This window comes from Pristiophorus japonicus, chromosome 20 (assembly GCF_044704955.1).
Source record: "Pristiophorus japonicus isolate sPriJap1 chromosome 20, sPriJap1.hap1, whole genome shotgun sequence".
Classification (NCBI taxonomy): Eukaryota; Metazoa; Chordata; class Chondrichthyes; family Pristiophoridae; genus Pristiophorus; species Pristiophorus japonicus.
The window spans coordinates 93,613,901-93,634,227 of NC_091996.1; the positions used below are offsets into that span (position 1 = coordinate 93,613,901).

The 20,327-nt window shown below is 50.5% G+C and overlaps 1 protein-coding gene across 2 annotated transcripts in view; it reads right to left on the reverse strand.

Annotated features, from left to right (window-relative positions):
* LOC139232692 (disks large homolog 4) overlaps positions 1–20,327 on the reverse strand; it is a 438,206-nt gene that overhangs the window by 256,548 nt on the left and 161,331 nt on the right. The gene's annotated exons all lie outside the window — the stretch shown is intronic.

The following is a 20,327-nucleotide window of genomic DNA, read 5'->3' on the forward strand; positions in this document are numbered from 1 at the left end:
GGAAGGCAATCTAGACATTGCATCAGCATTACTGTGATCAGCTGATCGTCTGTATTCAATATCATATGTATATGCTGACAAAATCAAAGCCCATCTCTGCATTCGGGTTGCAGCTAACGTTGGAACTGGGGACTTTGGATGGAGGATTGCTGTTAGGGGCTTATGGTTCGTAACGATGGTAAACTTGCGACCATACAAGTATTTGTGAAACTTCTTGACCCCAAATATTAATGCTAAAGCTTCCCTTTCAATTTGCGCATAATTACTCTCACTGAGAGTGCGTGAAACAAAAGCAATTGGTCTCTCCTCCCCACTACGTGATACATGAGAGATTACTGCCCCAACTCCATACGGAGAGGCATCACAAGCTAGCTTAATCTCCTTCAATATGTCATAGTGAACTAACATGGTGCTCTCTACCAATTTGCTTTTACACTCCTTGAATGCTATATCGCATTCTTTTTACCACTTCCAATGGACCTGTTTTTTCAAAAGTTCATTCAGTGGATGTAATACTGTAGCCAAATCTGGTAGGAACTTCCCATAATAGTTCAAAAGACCCAAGAATGAACGAAGTTCAGTGACATTCCTGGGAGTGGGTGCATTCCTGATCGCATCCAATTTTTCCATGGTTGGATGTAAACCATCTTTGCCTACTCTGTACCCTAAGTACTCCACTGAGTTTTTAAATAACTCACACTTACGAGCAGACACTCGTACTCTGTGCTTCTATAGCCGTTTGAGGACTTCATTCAATATGTTATTATGAATTTGCCTATTTGGTGCTGAAATTAGTGTGTCATCCAAATAACATACTACCCCTTCAATACCTTTCAAAATCTGGTTCATCATCACTTGGAATATGGCAGGGCCGGAAGACACTCCAAACGGTAGCCTATTAAACTGATATAGGCCTAGATAAGTATTTATAGTCAAACATGACTTGGACTCCTCATCTGGTTCAAGCTGTAAGTAGGCATTCGTAAGATCCAGTTTGTTCACCTGTGAGTGTTGTGAACAAATCTTCTATATTCAGCAATATATTGGGGACATTACCCTCTCGAACCTGCTTTACGGTTACTTTATAATCACCACACAATCTTACCTTACCATCGGACTTAGGTACAACAACAATGGGTGCAGCCCAGTTACATCGATCTATCTTACAAATAATGTTCTCAGTCTCTAGTCTTTTGAGTTCTTGCTCAACTTTCTCCTCGAGTGCATATGCTACAGAACGTGGATTGTAGTAAACCGATCTAGCGTCCTTCTGTACCCTGACACTCACCTTGAAGCCTTGGATCGGACTGCCCGTTTCGCAGAACACCTTCGGATACATCTTGATAACCTCATCCATTGATAAATATCTCGCTTCCACACAGAAAATCTTATTCCAATCCAGCTTCAGTGAGCTCAACCAATTTCTTCCTACTAAGGCAGACTTGTCTCCTTTCACTACTAATAGAGGCAAGTTCTGAAATTGATCTTTATATTTCACCGGTACGGTGATATGACCTACCACAGGAATTTTCTCTCCCGAGTAGCCTCGCAGCTCTATCTTGGATTTCTCCAGTTGGAAATCACGCATTTTGTCGAGGTACAGTGACTCCAGTACAACACTCACGGATGCACCCGTGTCAATTTCCATTGGTATCTTGAATCCGCAACATCTATGTGGATTTTGATGCTTTCTGAATCGCTGTCCGTTAACCTCGTGCTCCTCTTGACGTGTAACTCTAACATCTCCTCGTCCTGTTGTTGTTCTTCCATGCTATGTCATTTCTTGGGATTTCTACTCATAACTTTGAACGCTGGACTCATAGCTTTGAAAGCTGGTTTACCCTTCAGTCGGCATGCCTTCGCAAGATGCCCAGTCTTTCTGCAGAAGAAACACTCTGCCTTCGCGTATGGACAACTTTGAACAATGTGTTGTCCCAGGCACCTATAGCACGACTTCGACGCTCTGTTAGAATTTCCAGTTCCTGAGACTTTGGGCCCCTACCGTCTTTTACTTTGAACCTGCAGGTGATTTACCTCGGTTGACTGACGACCCGCAATCATTATTTAATTCTCGGGAATATTGTTCGGCCATGCCCATCGACCTCGCTTTCTGACAAGCAATCTCAAAAGTCAAGTCATCCGTCATCAATAACTTCCTTCTGATCGCATCATTTTTCACCCCACAAACAAAACGATCCCGTAATGCTCGGTTTTGAAAGTTTCCAAAATTACAGTGCATCGATAGCTTTTTTAATGCAACGATGTAATCACTGATACATGCACCAGCCTTTTGATTCCGAATCCTGAAACGATCGCTTTCAGCAATTTCTAACGGTTTGGGATTATAATGCTGCTCCAGCTCCGTTAAAATCTCTTTAAGCGTTGTGTCCTTTGGCTCGTCAGGCACAAGCAGATTTACAAGAGTGTCATATAATGCCGGACCTGCCTCCGATAAGAATATCGCTCTCTTACGTTCCAACACAGCCCGGTTCTGGACTGCATTGTCTGGAACTTCGATTGTGTTATTTGCAATGAAATACATTTCTAGCCGATCCACATACACTTTAAAACATTCCTGGTCATGTCTATATTTCCCCAAATGTCCGATTACACCTGCCATTTTAATCTCTAGCTGTTCACACCGTGTGCTGTATTTTATCTCGGATTTTTGTAGCTTTTTCCAAAGACAGAAACTTCCAAAGTCTCTCTGTCGGCTGGCTGAATACTTCACCAACAAAATTTAAGCTTTAAATCATCCGAAAAATCCCATCTCAATCACCAAATGTGATATATTCACAGAGCACAGCGCAGACAGCGTCTAACATGGCAGGCAGCTCTCTTGGAAGCCTCCGGAAATCTGCCTGGTTCTGTTTAATTATTAACTGTGCAATTGCAGTACACAATATGTCCACGTCCACAGTGAGGAGCTATAAACATTACAAGCTTACAGACATTACACAGAGTAAAGCTCCCTCTACACTGTCCCATCAAACACTCCCAGGGCAGGTACACCACGGGGTTAGATACAGAGTAAAGCTTCCTCTACACTGTCCATCAAACACTCCCATGGCAGGTACAGCACAGGGTTAGATACAGAGTAAAGCTCCCTCTACACTGTCCCATCAAACACTCCCAGGGCAGGTACAGGGGGTTAGATACAGAGTAATGGCCCCTCTACACTGTCCCATCAAACACTCCCAGGGCAGGTACAGCACGTGGTTAGATACAGAGTAAAGCTCCCTCTACACTGTCCCATCAAACACTCCCATGGCAGGTACAGGGGGTTAGATGCAGAGTAAAGCTCCTTCTACACTGTCCCATCAAACACTCCCAGGGCAGGTACAGGGGGTTAGATACAGAGTAAAGCTCCCTCTACACTGTCCCATCAAACACTCCCAGGGCAAATACAGCACGGGGTTAGATACAGAGTAAAGCTCCCTCTGCACTGTCCCATTAAACACTCCCAGGGCCCTCCAGTCTAATTGTGCTCTCGCTCATCGATCGACCATTCCTGCATTTCCAAGCCACTAATTAATTTCCTTGTCAAGCCCATGCAGCCAGAAGACAGAAATATTCTTCACTCCATCAGCCGGATTCAAACATAAATCCCAGATGTGAGAAGTCAGTGTGCTAATTCCCGCACCCGGGCGTTTACCTTTCTAAAGCAAAGATCAGTCAAAGCAAGCCAATATTAGCTCTCTCTCTCTCTCCTACAAATCCTGCCATGTGTTACCTGTCGTGACGGTGTTTGCTGGGCCCTGGACTGATACCTTAACTGTGCCATCGCAGAGAGGCTGAGGACTGCAGCCTTTCACAGTACTGGCACGGCACAGTGACTGGGTTTATAGAGACTGATTCAATTCACGAGAAAAGCCCATCTTCCTCCAAACCACCATGGCTTGTGCTTTTAAAGAAAATCAGGAGAGACTTCAGTTATGTGGAGAAGCTGGGATTGTTCTCCTTAAGAAGGAAAGACTTGCATTTATAGAAACATAGAAAATAGGTGCAGGAGTAGGCCATTTGGCCCTTTGAGCCTGCACCACCATTCAATAAGATCATGGCTGATCATTCCCTCAGTACCCCTTTTTGCGTTCTCTCCAAACCCCTTGATCCCCTTAGCCGTAAAAGTCATATCTAACTCGCTCTTGAATATATCCAATAAACTGCCCTCAACAACTCTCTGCGGCAGGGAATTCCACAGGTTAACAACTCTCTGAGTAAAGAAGTTTCTCCTCATCTCAGTCCTAAATGGCCTACCCCTTATCCTAAGACTATGTCCACTGGTTCTGGACTTCCCCAACATCGGGAACATTCTTCCCGCATCTAACCTGTCCCGTCCTGTCAGAATCTTATACGTTTCTATGAGATCCCCTCTCATCCTTCTAAACTCCAGTGAATAAAGGCCCAGTCGATCCAGTCTCTCCTCATGACAGCCCAGCCATCCCTGGAATCAGTCTGGTGAACCGTCGCTGCACTCCTTCAATAGCAAGAACGTCCTTCGTCAGGTTAGGAGACCAAAACTGAACACAATATTCCAGGTGAGGTCTCACTAAGGCCCTGTACAACTGCAGTAAGACCTCCCTGCTCCTATACTCAAATCCCCTAGCTATGAAGGCCAACATACCATTTGCCTTCTTCACCGCCTGCTGTACCTGCATGCCCACTTTCAGTGACTGATGAACCGTAACGGCCCGCCAGATCAGGACCTGGACCAACCAGGACCCTGTGTTATCTCTTGTAAAAAGTTGCGTCCTCAATGGGGGCTGGTCAGCGTTCCCAAGAGAAATGCAAGACGAGATAAAGCCATTTCACCCTCGTAAAGACAGAATGTCCATCCAATCAGATTGCCTCTTATGGGGCAACCGCACCGTCCTGCCAAAAAATGGCAGGGCAACCTTCATAAGCGACCTACACAGTGCCCACCCAGGCATAGTCATGATGAAGGCTATCACCAGGTCCCACGTCTGGTGGCCCGGCATTGACTCGGACTTGGAGTCGTGCGTGCACCAGTGTAACACATGCTCACAATTGAGCAATGCCCCCAGGGAGGCTCCACTTAGTCTCTGGTCCTGGCCCTCAAAACCTTGATCCAGGATCCATGTGGATTATGCGGGCCCCTTTCTAGGAAAATGTTCTTCGCTGTAGTGGATGTCTACTCTAAGTGGATTGAATGTGTAATAATGGCATCCAGCACGTCCACCACCATCATTGAAAGCCTCAGGGCCATGTTCGCCACCCATTGCTTGCCCAACATTCTGGTCAGCGACAATGGTCCGTGTTTCACCAGCTCGGAATTCAATGAATTCATGACCTGCAATGGCATCAAGCATGTCAGGTCTGCCCCGTTCAAGCCCGCATCCAATGGCCCAAGTGGAGCGGGCAGTCCAAACCATAAAGCAGAGTTTGAAACGCGTCACGGAAGGCTCCTTACAAATCCGCCTATCCCGGGTGCTGATCAATTACAGGACACGACCTCACTCGCTTACCAGGGTCCCCCCTGCGGAGTTACTAAGGAAACGTGCACTCAAAACCAGGCTCTCCTTAGTCCACCCTGACCTCAACGATCAGGTGGAAACCTGATGTTATCGGCAAAACATGTACCATGATCGCGTGGATGTATCACGCGACATCACTGTAAACGACACGGTGTTTGTGCTGAATCATGGTCATGGTCCCAAATGGGTCGCTGGTACTGTTTTAGCCAAGGAGGTGAATAGAGTGCTTGTTGTCAAACTGCTTAACGGACAAACGTGCAGAAAGCATTTGGACCAGACCAAATTGCGATTTACAGGTAACCAGGAACTACCAGGAGAGGACCTTACCTTCAACCATCCACCTACACACACCCAATCAGCAACAGACCTAGCTGCTAACCACGAGGATGATCCCACCATCTCCAACAGTCCAGTCAGACCAACAGCGCTGCAAGACAGCAGTGGCCCGGCCAACTCACCCATGCCAGAAGTGACACTCAGACAATCAACCAGCGAGTGCAGAGTTCCGGATTGCCTCAACCTGTAACTAACTCGCATCAAAGACTTTGGTGGGGGGGGGGGGGGGGGGGGGGGGGGAGAATGTCGTCATATATGTATACTCTGTGCATATATTATGCTGGTACCACTAGAGGGTGCAACTGTGGGAGGCCCAGGCGGGAGCTGTATAAAAGGCTGGTCACCACACGGTGAAGGCACTCTGCAGTTACAATAAAGAGACAAAGGTCACAGCAGTTCAAGCACAGCACGAGGCCTCGTGGAGTTATTCTACAAAGAAGTAGACAAATATTAGTCCCCATATTGCTCGATTCCCTTAATATCCAAAAATCTAGTGATCGCTGTCTTGAGGAGAATGTTTTTACCCATGAGTTGTTGTGATCTGGAACGCGCTGCCTGAAAGGGCGGTGGGAGCAGATTCAATAGTAACTTTCAAACGGGAATTGGATAAATACGACTGAGCCTCCACAGCCCTCTGGGGCAGAGAATTCCAAAGATTCACCACCCTCTGAGTGAAGAAATTCCTCCTCATCTCAGTCCTAAATGGCCGACCCCCTATTCTGAGACTGTGACCCCTGGTTCTAGACTCCCCAGCCCGGGGGAAACATCCTCCCTGCATCTACCCTGTCAATCCCCCTCAGAATCTTATATGTTTCAATGAGATCACCTCTCATTCTTCTAAACGCGAGGGAATATGGGCCCAGTCAGCTCAATCTCCTCATAGGACAGTCCTCCCATCCCAGGAATCAGTCTGGTGAACCTTCGTTGCACTCCCTCTATGGCAAGTATATCCTTCTTTAGGTAAGGAGACCCAAACTATGCACAATACTCCAGGTGTGGTCTCACCAGGGCGGGGTTGGCAGGGTGGGGGGGGGGGGAGTGGTGAAGGTGCAAATTCACTGCTTTGTTTGCATGGAGGGAGGCAATGTCATTGTCATTTCCACACTGCTGCCCCAGTACCTCAGTGCAAAGGGTCAGAGTCTCGCTGTCACTCACACAGACATAAGAACTAGGAACAGGAGTCGGCCATTCGGCCCCTCGAGACTGCTCCGTCATTCAATAAGATCGTGGCTGATCTGATCATGGACTCAGCTCCACTTCCCCGCCCTCTCCCCATAACCCTTCACTCCCTTATCGCTCAAAAATCTGTCTATCTCCACCTTAAATATATTCAATGACCCAGCCTCCACAGCTCTCTGGGGCAGAGAATTCCACAGATTTACAACCCTCAGAGAAGAAATTCCTCCTCATCTCAGTTTTAAATGGGCGGCTTCTTATTCTGAAACTATGCCCCCTAGTTCTAGATTCCCCCACGAGGGGAAACATCCTCTCTGCATCCACCCTGTCGAGCCCCCTCAGAATCTTATACGTTTCAGTAAGATCACCTCTCATTCTTCTAAACTCCAATGAGTACAGGCCCAACCTGCTCAACCTTTCCTCATAAGGCAAACCCCTTCCTCTCGGGGTCAAGCATTACTCTGGTACACACACATCACATGGTCGGGCGCTGCCTGTGCCCCTCGTGCGGTGTCACCGTATGGATCACACTTGGGGGGGGCTCCGATATCGCCGTGTCAATCGCCGCAGGTAGGGTGGGGGTCGGGCGTCTGCCATTCACAGAAAGCAAGTCCGGCTGCCTCTGGAGAGCGAGCAGTTATTATCTGGCAATCCGACAGGGGCCTGGTCATGTGGAAATCTTCACCTTGAAGCTTGAATGTCACGGTTAACCTTCCCCTTTTTATCCACACCCTGCACAGCGAACGTGCAACAGTGCTCAATCAGAGCACCGCCCCCCTCCCTCGTTGCATACCATACTGAACTGTGGGCACAGAGTTTAAAGCTCCAACTCTTTGCCTTTAGAACCCTTTCGTTTGATTAATCATAGAAAGCACACAGCACAGGAGGAGGTCATTGGGCCCATCGAGCCTGTGCCGGCTCTGTGAGCGAGCGATCCAATCAGTCCCACTCCCCCCTGCTCTTTCCCCACAGCCCGGTGAATGTTTCCCCGTCAAGTATTTATCCAATTCCCGGTTTGAAAGTTACTATTGAATCTGCTCCCACCGCCCTTTCAGGCAGTGCGTTCCCGATCACAACAACTCGCTGCATAAAAACATTCTCCCCATCTCCCACTCTGGTTCCATCGCCGATTATCGTCAATCTGTGTCCCTCTGGTTACCCACCCTCCTGCCCCGGGAACAGTCTCTCCTTATTCACTCCATCAAAATCTCTCATGATTCCGAACACTTCGATTAAATCTCCCCTTAACCTTCTCTGCTCCAAGGAGAACAACCCCAGCTTCTCCAGTCTCTCCACCTCACTGTCGTCCCTCATCCCTGGGACCATTCTGGTCAATCTCCTCCGCACCCTCTCCAAGGCCGTGACATCCTTCCTAAAGTGTGGTGCCCAGAATTGGACACAATACTCCAGCTGGGGCCTAACCAGTGATTTATTAAGGGTTTAACAACAACGTCCTTGCACTTGTACTCTATGCCTCTATTGATAAAACCCAGGATCCCGTAGGTCTTTTTAACTGCCTTCTCAAATTGTTCAGTCACCTTCAAAGATTTCTGTACACAGACCCCCAGGTCTCTTTATTCCGGCTCTCCCGTTAAAATGGTAGTTTAGATTATAATGAGATTGAGAATTCAAAGCTGAATGGCCACTGTGGGAGATAGCTTGGGTAACAGTTTTGATCTTGCAAAAGGATTTCTCTGAGAAAAATATCCTTTGGTCCCTCCTAGAACTCTCCCCAAACCACCTCACCTTGCCAGCTTTCTGCCTTCCTTCTAAAGCCTGCTATAGAACTCCTTCTTGACACTGCTCTTCAGTATGCAAGAACATAAGAATTAGGAGGAGGAGTCGGCCATTCGGCACCTCGAGCCTGCTCCGCCATTCAATAAGATCATGGCTGATCTTCGACCTCAACTCTACTTTCCCGCCCGATCCCCATATCTCTTGATTCCCTTAATATACAAAAATCTATCATATACACATAGAAACATTGAAAATAGGTTCAGGAGTAGGCCATTCGGCCCTTCGAGCCTGCATCACCATTCGATAAGATCATAGCTGATCATTCCCTCAGTACCTCTTTCCTGCTTTCTCTCCATACCCCTTGATCCCTTTAGCCGTAAGGGCCATATCTAACTCCCTCTTGAATATATCCAATGAACTGGCATCAACAACTCTCTGCAGCAGGGAATTCCACAGGTTAACAACTCTCTGAGTGAAGAAGTTTCTCCTCATCTCAGTCCTAAATGACCTACCCCTTATCCTAAGACTGTGTCCCCTGGTTCTGGACTTACCCAACATTGGTAACAATCTACCCGCATCTAACCTGTCCCGTCCCATCAGAATCTTGTATGTTTCTATGAGATCCCCTCTCATCCTTCTAAACTCCAATGTATAAAGGCCCAGTCGATCCAGTCTCTCCTCATATGTCAGTCCTGCCATCCCTGGAATCAGTCTGGTGAACCTTCGCTACACTCCTTCAATAGCAAGAACATCCTTCCTCAGATTAGGAGACCAAAACTGAACACAATATTCCAGGTGAGGCCTCACCAAGGCCCTGTACAACTGCAGTAAGACCTCCCTGCTCCTATACTCAAATCCCCTCGTTATGAAGGCCAACATACCATTCGCCTTCTTCACTGCCTGCTGCACCTGCATGCCAACTTTCAATGACTGATGAACCATGACACCCAGGTCTCGTTGCACCTCTCCTTTTCCTAATCTGACACCATTCAGATAATATTCTGTCTTCGTGTTTTTGCCCCCAAAGTGGATAACCTCACATTTATCCACATTATACTGCATCTGCCATGCATTTGCCCACTCACCTAACCTGTCTAACCCTGCAGCCTTTTAGCGTCCTCCTCACAGCTCACACCACCACCCAGTTTAGTGTCATCTTCAAACTTGGAGATATTACACTCAATTCCTTCATCCAAATCATTGATGTATATTGTAAAGAGCTGGGGTCCCAGCACTGAGCCCTGCGACACTCCACTAGTCACTGCCTGCCATTCTGAAAAGGACCTGTTTATCCCGACTCTCTGCTTCCTGTCTGCCAACCAGTTCTCTATCCACGTCAGTACATTACCCCAATACCATGTGCTTTAATTTTGCACACCAATTTCATGTGTGGGACCTTGTCAAAAGCCTTTTGAAAGTCCAAATACACCACATCCACTGGTTCTCCCTTGTCCACTCGACTAGTTACATCCTCAAAAAATTCCAGAAGATTTGTCAAGCATGAATTCCCCTTCATAAATCCATGCTGACTTGGACCGATCCTGTCACTGCTTTCCAAATGCGCTGCTATTTCATCCTTAATAATTGATTCCAACATTTTCCCCACCACTGATGTCAGGCTAACCGGTCTATAATTACCCGCTTTCTCTCTCCTTCCCTTTTTAAAAAGTGGTGTTACATTAGCTACCCTCCAATCCATAGGAACTGATCCAGAGTCGATAGACTGTTGGAAAATGATCACCAATGCATCCACTATTTCTAGGGCCACTTCCTTAAGTACTCTGGGATGCAGACTATCAAGCCCCGGGTATTTATCGGCCTTCAATCCCATCAATTTCCCCAACACAATTTCTCGCTTTCTTAGGCTATCCTTCAGTTCCTCCTTCTCACTAGACCCACTGTCCCCTAGTACTTCCGGAAGGTTATTTGTGTCTTCCTTCGTGAGGACAGAACCAAAGTATTTGTTCAATTGGTCTGCCATTTCTTTGTTCCCCATTATAAATTCACCTGAATCCGACTGCAAGGGACATACGTTTGTCTTTACTAATCTTTTTCTCTTCACATATTTATAGAAGCTTTTGCAGTCAGTTTTTATGTTCCCTGCAAGCTTCCTCTCGTACATCATACCCGTTAACTGCTATCTGCTCAGTTAATTCGTCCACCTTATTCCGAATACTTCTCGCATTGGGGCACAGAGCCTTCAGGCTTGTCTTTTGAACACACTTTGCCCCTTTAGAATTTTGCTGTAATGTGGCCTTTTGTGTTTTTTGCCTTAGGTTTCTCTGTCCTCCACTTTTACTTTTCTTCTTTCTATCTTTTGCTTCTGCCCCCATTCTACTTCCCTCTGTCTCCCTGCATTGGTTCCCATCCCCCTGCCGTATTAGTTTAACTTCTCCCCAACAGCACTAGCAAACACTCCCCCTAGGACATTGGTTCCGGTCCTGCCCAGGTGCAGACCGTCCGGTTTGTACTGGTCCCACCTCCCCCAGAACCGGTTCCAATGCCCCAGGAATTTGAATCCCTCCCTGCTGCACCACTCTTCAAGCCTCGTATGCATCTGAGCTATCCTGCGATTCCTACTCTGACTAGCATGTGGCACTGGTAGCAATCCTGAGATTACTACTTTTGAGGCCCTACTTTTTAATTTAGCTCCTAGCTCCCTAAATTCATCTTGTAGGACCTCATCCCTTTTTTTACCTATCCCCGTTGGTACCTATATGCACCACGAAAACTGGCTGTTCACCCTCCCTTTTCAGAATGCTCTGCACCCGCTCCGTGACATCCTTGACTCTTGCACCAGGGAGGCAACATACCATCCTGGAGTCTCGGTTGCAGCCGCAGAAACGTTAATGTCGGGAGGCCCACACTGCATTTTCTGAAACCCAGTGAGAGAGGACTTGTGGAAAAGAGGGAAGGGGACAGTAGGAGCGTGTGTGTGAGTGTGTGTGTGTGTGTGTGTGTGTGTGTGTGCTAGGCCCATGCAGCAGAGCCTTGTCTCCAACTGTCTTGCAACCCTTTGCCACTGGACCAAGGCCTAGCTCTGTCAAGCCCGTGTGGTGGCTGGTGTACAATGGCCTCCCCACATTAAAAGAATTCAAGCACAGGCATCTTCCATCCTTTAAAATGAAGTTCGGGACCTGGATTGTCAGGACAGAGACTGTGGATCTCGCATTGGTCTCATCAGCCACCTGAGAACTCATATTAGTGTGGAAGCAAGTAATCTTCGACTCCGAGGGACAGCCCAAGAGATGTAATTGCATTTCGGGCTTCACTACTCTTGTACTTCAATCCCTTTGTAATAAAAAAAAATCATGTTTAACAAATTTGCTGGAGTCCTCCAGAGGATGTAAGGAGCAGGGTGGATAAGAGGGAACGAGCGGCTGTGATGTATTTGGATTTCCAGAAGGCATTCGATGAGATGCCACATAAAAGGTTACTGCACAAGATAAAAGCTCACGGGGTTGGGGGTAATATATTAGCATGGATAGAGGATTGGCTAACTAACAGAAAACAGAGAGTTGGGATAAATAGGATATTTTCTGGTTGGCAAACAGTGACTAGTGGGGTGCCACAAGGATCAGTGCTGGGGCCTCAACTATTTACAATCTATATTAATGACTTGGATGAAGGGACCGAGTGTAATGTAACAGTGCGGCGCTCCCTCCATACTGTCCCTCTGACAGTGCGGTGCTCCCTCAGTTGACACCTCAAGTCACTGGAGAAATACCACCAATGATGTTTCCGCAAGATCCTACAAATCCCCTGGGAGGACAGACGCACCAACGTTAGCGTCCTCGTCCAGGCCAACATCCCCAGTATCGAAGCACTGACCACACTCGACCAGCTCCGCTGGGCGGGCCACATTGTTAGCATGCCAGACAAGAGACTCCCAAAGCAAGCGCTCTACTCGGAACTCCTTCATGGCAAACGAGCCAAAGGTGGGCAGAGGAAACGTTACAAGGGGCACCCTCAAAGCCTCCCTGATAAAGTGCAACATCCCCACTGACACCTGGGAGTCCCTGGCCAAAGACCCCCTAAGTGGAGGAAGTGCATCCGGGAAGGCGCTGAGCACTTCGAGTCTCATTGCCGAGAGCGTGCAGAAACCAAGCGCAGGCAGCAGAAGGAGCGTGCGGTAAACCAGTCCCACCCACCCTTTCCCTCAACGACTATCTGTCCCACCTGTGACAGAGACTGTGGTTCTCTTATTGGACTGTTCAGCCACCTGAGAACTCATTTTTAGAGTGCCTATGATGATGCTCCCTCAGTACTGCCCCTCTGACAGTGTAGCGCTCCCTGGAGTGCAAGCCTAGATTACATCGAGTGTACGGCACAGAAAGAGGCCATTGGGCCCCACCGCTCCGTGCCGGTGTTTATGCTCCTCACCAGCCCCCTCCCACCCCTCTTCATCTCACCCCATCACCATATCCTTCTATTCCTTTCTCACTCAAATGTTTATCCAGCTTCCCCTGAAATGCATCGATACTATTCGCCTCAACCCTTCCCTGTGGCAGCGAGTTCCACATTCTCACCGCTCTCTGGGTAAAGAAGTTTCTCCTGAATTCCCCATCGGGTTTATCAGTGACTGTCTCATATTGATGGCCCCGAGTTCTGGTCTCCCCCACAACAAGTGGAAACATTCTCTCTACGTCTACCCTATCGAACCCCGTCATAATTTTAAGGAACTCGATCAGGTCACCTCTCGGCCTTCTCTTTTCGAGAGAGAAGAGCCCCCACCTTTTCAATCTTTCTCAATAGTTACAACCTCTCAGTTCTGGTATCCCGCTCGTAAATCTTATTCGCACCTTCCCCAGTGCCTCGATATGCTTCTTGTAATACGGAGACCAGGACTGCGCCCAGTTACACCGTTACACCGCTGGGCAATCAGAAGCCGCAGAAGTGGTGGGCAGCCAATCCCAGCTGTACATTATCATCATAGGCAGTCCCTCGAATGGAGGATGACCAGCTTCCACGTCAAAAACTTCACAGGTGCAGGACCTAATATTCCGGATCCCGAACTACATCCTGAAGGGTGGAAGATGCCTGTGCGTGGGTTTTTTTAACGTGGGGTGGCCGTTGCACACCAGCCACCACACGGGCTTGACAGAGCTAGGTCTTGGTCCAGTGGCAAGGGTTAACCAGGACGACTGGAGACCTGCTCTGCTGCACGGACCACGCGCACACATATCGCAGTGTCCATCGGAGCAGGCCGTGGAGCGGAAGGAGCAGTGTGGCGGCCTGGCCCAGCAGGCTGAGAGGCCCCCGGCCTGTGGGCACTATCGGAGCAGGCCGGGGAGCAGAAGGAGCAGTGTGGCTACCTGGCCCAGCAGGCTGAGAGGCCCCCGGCCTGTGGGCACTATCGGAGCAGGCCGGGGAGCGGAAGGAGCAGTGTGGCTACCTGGCCCAGCAGGCTGAGAGGCCCCCAGCCTCCAAGCACCATCGGAGCAGGCCGTGGAGCGGAAGGAGCAGCGTGGCAGCCTGGCCCAGCAGGCTGAACGGTCCACGGCCTGCGAGCATCTGTACGACAGCTGGTATGACTGGCGAGCCCTGAGCAATGCTCCCCCAAGTGGACGAGGTCCATGACTTCACACAAGCGATTGTGACTCAGAACACCCGGCACCAACCTCTCCACATGCAGGCCATCCTACCTGGAGCAGAATAATGCTGTAATCTAATCCATAAGGTCCCCGAGACATCCCAAACCACCACACTGAACCCAATCAGACTGTCGTACTCCAGGCTATGTTTATACCATAGTATATTCCAAGTAATAAGATTTAATTTGCCTTGAGCAACTAGCCACCAATATATCCTACATTGGGGATATTGGGTGATGTCCATATCGATTGTGAAGTGACCAATGGTAACTCAGACTCAATTGCTTAATAATGTATACTGACCACATTTCTCCCCAAGACTTAACGATGTATTAAACTAGTAGTCCCTCTACACTGTCCCATCAAACACTCCCAGGGCAGGTACAGGGGGTTAGATACAGAGTAAAGCTCCCTCTACACTGTCCCATCAAACACTCCCAGGACACGTACAGCATGGGGTTAGATACAGAGTAAAGCGCCCTCTACACTGTCCCATCAAACACTCCCAGGGCATGTACAGCACGGGTTAGCTACAGAGTAATGCTCCCTCTACACTGTTCCATCAAACGCTTCCAGGACAGGTACAGCACGGGGTTAGATACAGAGTAAAGCTCCCTCTACACTGTCCCATCAAACATTCCCAGGGTAGGTACAGCACGGGTTAGATACAGAATAAAGCTCTACTACACTGTCCCATCATACACTCCCAGGGCAGGTACAGCACAGGGTTAGATACAGAGTAAAGCTCCCTCTACACTGCCCCAGAACACACTCCCAAGGCAGGTACAGCACGGGGTTAGATAGAGAGTAAAGCTCCCTCTATACTGTCCCAGAACACATTCCCAGGGCAGGTATAGCACGAGGTTAAATACAGAGCATACCGACAGGAGCATAAATTACACCTGGGAGAGACAAAAATCTCCAAGTAGAGAAAAACCAGGAAAATTCCTCTCTCACCCACATAGCTGATCAAAATTAGTCCAGGCTTTGGCCCTGATTAATGACGTTACTACAAGGGGCTATTGAGGCAGAGAGCAGAACGTCACGCCAAAGGGACATGAGAGCAGATTGGAAAAGGAAGAATATAAAAGGAGTATGAAAAAGGAGTTGGAATTAGGACGGATAGCCCCTGTTGATGAGTTTAGGCAGGCACAGGTTTGATGGGCTGAATGGCCCCCTTCAGCTTTGCAAATCTTTTCGTGCTCCTGTGGACCATGCTGGAATTTTCACTGTTGCAATACCGTGTGATTAAGCTCACTGTTCTGCCAATGTAGAACCTCTCCGAGATGTCCCCCCGGTGAAAACTCTTGCGCGATCCCCCCAATGTGTGCACTAGGCCTAGGGCAGGTCACGCAGTCAAACTAGGCCTGCTTCTTGGAAGGACCAGGGCACCGAGTTCGCACTCAATCCTCGCCCGTCTCCGTCCCTTGCCTCAGCTCATCCGCTGCTGAAACCCTCATCCGTGCCTTTGTTACCTCCAGACTTGACTATTCCAACGCACTCCTGGCTGGCCTCCCACATTCTACCCCGCATAAACTAGAGGGGATCCAAAACTCGGCTGCCCCGTGTCCTAACTCGCACCGAGTCCCGCTCACCCATCACCCCCTGTGCTCGCTGCCCCGTGTCCTAACTCGCACCGAGTCCCGCTCACCCATCACCCCCTGTGCTCGCTGACCTACATTGGCTTCCGGTTAAGCAATGCCTCGATTTCAAAATTCTCATCCTGGTTTACAAATCCCTCCATAGCCCTCGCCCCTCCCTATCTCTGTAATCTCCTCCACCCCCACAACCCCCCGAGACGTCAGCGCTCCTCTAATTCTGCCCTCCTGAGCATCCCTGATTATAATCGCTCCACCATCGGTGGCCGAGCCTTCTGTTGCCTGGGCCCCAAGCTCTGGAACTCCCTCCCTAAACCTCTCCGCCTCTCTACCTCTCCCTCCTCCTTCAAGACGCTCTTTAAAACCGACCTCTTTGCGCTAATTTCTACTTATGCGGCTTGGGACGTTTCACTATGTTAAAGGCACTATATGAATACAAATTCACTATATGGCAGCTGTGGCGAGATCGGGAGGGCCTAGGATGAGGGGGCTGAGAGGGGCACCCACAGGAGGAGTAGAGCAGAGGTTGTTAGGGTGGGTCGGGGTGGGGGGGGGGGGGGAAATCAATCGGCACGGACCTGAAGGAGCTGGCAGCAAGAGAGAAACAGGGGCTTCTAGGCCAGGCGATCCTATGGTGCTCGGACGCTCGAGGTGGTGGAGCAGATCCCTGCGACCTGCCGACAGCAATGACAGACGGACTGGTGGGATTCCGGCAGCCCAGCCCATGCAGATCAGGGGCCTGGTAGACCAGGCTCCAGGCCTGAGCTCATCTCCGACTGAACATCAGAAATAAGAGCAGGAGTCGGCCATTCGGCCCCTCGAGCCTGCTCTGCCATTCAATACGATCATGGCTGATCTGATCTTGGCCTCAGCTCCACTTCCCAGCCCGCTCCCCATAACCCTTGGCTCCCTTATTGCTCAAAAATCTGTCTATCTCCAGCTTAAATATATTCAATGACCCAGCCTCCACAGCTCTCTGAGGCAGAGAATTCCACAGATTCACGAGAAGAAATTCCTCCTCATCTCAGTTTTAAATGGGCGGCCCCTTATTCTGAAACTATGCCCCCTAGTTCTAGATTCCCCCACGAGGGGAAACATTCTCTCTGTATCGACCCTGTCAAGCCTCCTCAGAACCTTATACGTTTCAATAAGATCACCTCTCAGTCTTCTAAACTCCAATGAGTACAGGCCCAACCTGCTCTACCTTTCTTCATAAGACAACCCCTTCATCTCCGGAATCAACCTCGTGAACCTTCTCTGAACTGCCTCCAATGCAAGTATATCCCTCCTTAAATCAGGAAGCCGGCCTCGAACCCGAGACAACGAGTGTATGAACCGTCTCTCCCCCCCCCACCGACACCAACCCCTATGAGGCCACTGCTCCTCCAACTAGCGCCTCGACCATCCGACGGAAGCGAGATCGGAACTTTGGATCAATCACCGACCAATTCGCCTGTCTTACTCAACCGAATAAAATCACACCAGTGGCTCTCACTTTGCGAATAATCCGGGGCGGGGAGGGCAAGGGGTTTCTATGCTCGCGGGGGAGCGGGGGACACACACAGAAGCAAGCGAAGAGGAATTAATTTTCAGATAATAAAAGAGCAATTAAAGTGTTGCTGGATTCAGCAACGGAGCGATTCACTCACCTTGCAGCCAAACATGAGGGAGAGAGTCTTGTTGGTACATACCACCTTGCATTGACACAGCACGGGCGAGAAACAAGCCAGGTCTTTGATGGGTGGTGACATTATCCGGAGCCCCATTAAAATAACAATCAAACATATGTTACGCCGGAGGTGCCAATGAACCAGATCCTGTGGTACAATCCTCTTAAAGTGCCCCTTCTCTGCAAATGTGCGTCTTTCAATTCAATCCTGTCTTCTCATCTTTGCCGGGCAGCTGCATCTCTCTCTCTCTCTCTCTCGCTCTCTCTCACTGCCTTCTATTCCCTCATTCTGCCCATTCTCCTGCTCAGCTTCACACCGCGCTTGCAAAAGCCCAGGGAATTCCGAGCCAATCGTAGCTCCGGTTCCCCGAGCCTGGTGTGAGAGGAGGGATTACCAAACGACAGGTTGAACTGGGCGGGGGGGGGGGGGGAGAGAGAGCAGGGAGGAAGGGAGCCCAGGAGGGTGGGCGGAAGAGAGAGAGCAATGGTTGCCGACAATCTGGAGGCAGAGAACTGATAGGGCTGCTTTCTATCTGGGGTGCTCCCCGCTATCTGAAGCAGCTAGATTTTTGAGAGAGAAAGAGAGAGAGAAGCAGTAATGGAACATTGGATGAGGCCAGGATTATACCGCGTTGGAGCATTTAACTACGTTCATGTATAATTTATAGCAGGAGCTGGCACTGTCAGACAGCAGTGCTAAAATTCAAGTGGTCCATCAGAATAAAGCGTGTTAATCGCAATAAGTACCCAGTGCTTAGCGTTGGCTTATATCCCCCGCACAACCCCCCTCTCCCCTTCACCCCTGACTCACGCTGAATCTGCTGGGCCGCTGCTAACCCCCCGGTCCAATCGCCCCCCCTTCTCATGAAAACCGGGGTGGTCGGAGCCTAGCCGATCGATCGGGGTGGGGGGGGGGGGGGGAGTGGTGGGAGGTCTGGGCAGGTCTGATCCCATCCTCTCGCCCTTCCCAGAATCTGGGGGCATGGAACGCCGATCATGATGCGGGAAGCCTGCCTCAATTTCGCTCCCCCGCCCCCCCCCACGGCCCGTTAGCCCAGAGGCCAAACGTGCTGCTCCCCAAGGTTAAATAGCTCAGTACAAATCAGCGATCGAATCGACAACCGTGCATTTTTTTTTTACATTAAATGGCACCTCAGCACAGCACCTGAACACAATGGATTTCATTGATGGTGTCAGCCGTGGCTCAGTGGGCAGCACTCTAGTCTCTGAGTCAGAAGGACATGGCATCGAGTCCCACTGCAGAGATTTGAGCACAAAAATCTAGGCTGACACTCCCAGTGCAGTGCTGTGGGAGCGCTGCGCTGTCGGAGGGGCAGTGCTGAGGGAGTGCCGCACTGACGGAGGGGCAGTGCTGTGGGAGCACTGCGCTGTCGGAGGGGCAGTGCTGAGGGAGCGCCGCACTGACGGAGGGGCAGTGCTGTGGGAGCGCTGCGCTGTCGGAGGGGCAGTGCTGAGGGAGTGCCGCACTGTCGGAGGGGCGGTGCTGTGGGAGCGCTGCGCTGTCGGAGGGGCGGTGCTGAGGGAGCGCCGCACTGTCGGAGGGGCGGTGCTGAGGGAGAGCCGCACTGTCGGAGGGGCAGTACTGAGGGAACGCTGCGCTGTCGGAGGGGCGGTACTGAGGGAGCGCCGCACTGTCGGAGGGGCAGTACTGAGGGAGCTCCGCACTGTCGGAGGGGCAGTACTGAGGGAGCGCCGCACTGTCGGAGGGGCGGTGCTGAGGGAGAGCCACACTGTCGGAGGGGCAGTACTGAGGGAGCTCCGCACTGTCGGAGAGGCAGTACTGAGGGAGTGCCGCACTGTCGGAGGGGCGGTACTGAGGGAGCGCCGCGCTGTCGGAGGGGCAGTGCTGAGGGAGTGCCGCACTGTCGGAGGGGCGGTGCTGTGGGAGCGCTGCGCTGTCGGAGGGGCGGTGCTGAGGGAGCGCCGCACTGTCGGAGGGGCGGTGCTGAGGGAGAGCCGCACTGTCGGAGGGGCAGTACTGAGGGAACGCTGCGCTGTCGGAGGGGCGGTACTGAGGGAGCGCCGCACTGTCGGAGGGGCAGTACTGAGGGAGCTCCGCACTGTCGGAGGGGCAGTACTGAGGGAGCGCCGCACTGTCGGAGGGGCGGTGCTGAGGGAGAGCCACACTGTCGGAGGGGCAGTACTGAGGGAGCTCCGCACTGTCGGAGAGGCAGTACTGAGGGAGTGCCGCACTGTCGGAGGGGCGGTACTGAGGGAGCGCCGCGCTGTCGGAGGGGCGGTGCTGAGGGAGCGCCGCACTGTCGGAGGGGCAGTACTGAGGGAATGCCGCACTGTCGGAGGGGCGGTACTGAGGGAGCGCCGCGCTGTCGGAGGGGCGGTGCTGAGGGAGAGCCACACTGTCGGAGGTGAATCGCATTCCGGATCACAACAATTCTCCTCATCTCCCCCTCTGGTTCTTTTGGTCCTAAATCTGTGAGCTCTGGTTACCGACCCTCCTGTCACTGGAAACAGCTTCTCTCTACCCACTCGATCAAAACCAGTCACGATTTTGAACGCCTCTTGTGCATCTCCCTAAACGGTCCTGGTCTGGGGTTGTTTTTTTTGTGAATCTGCTATTTTGGGACTCAGTGTCAAATATTAAAACCGGATGGATTCCACTGGCCTTTGAAATCTAGTTCAGCGGCTCCAGGAAGGAGGAGCGGCCGGTCCCCATGGCAACGCTAACAGTAGCAGGCCCGGT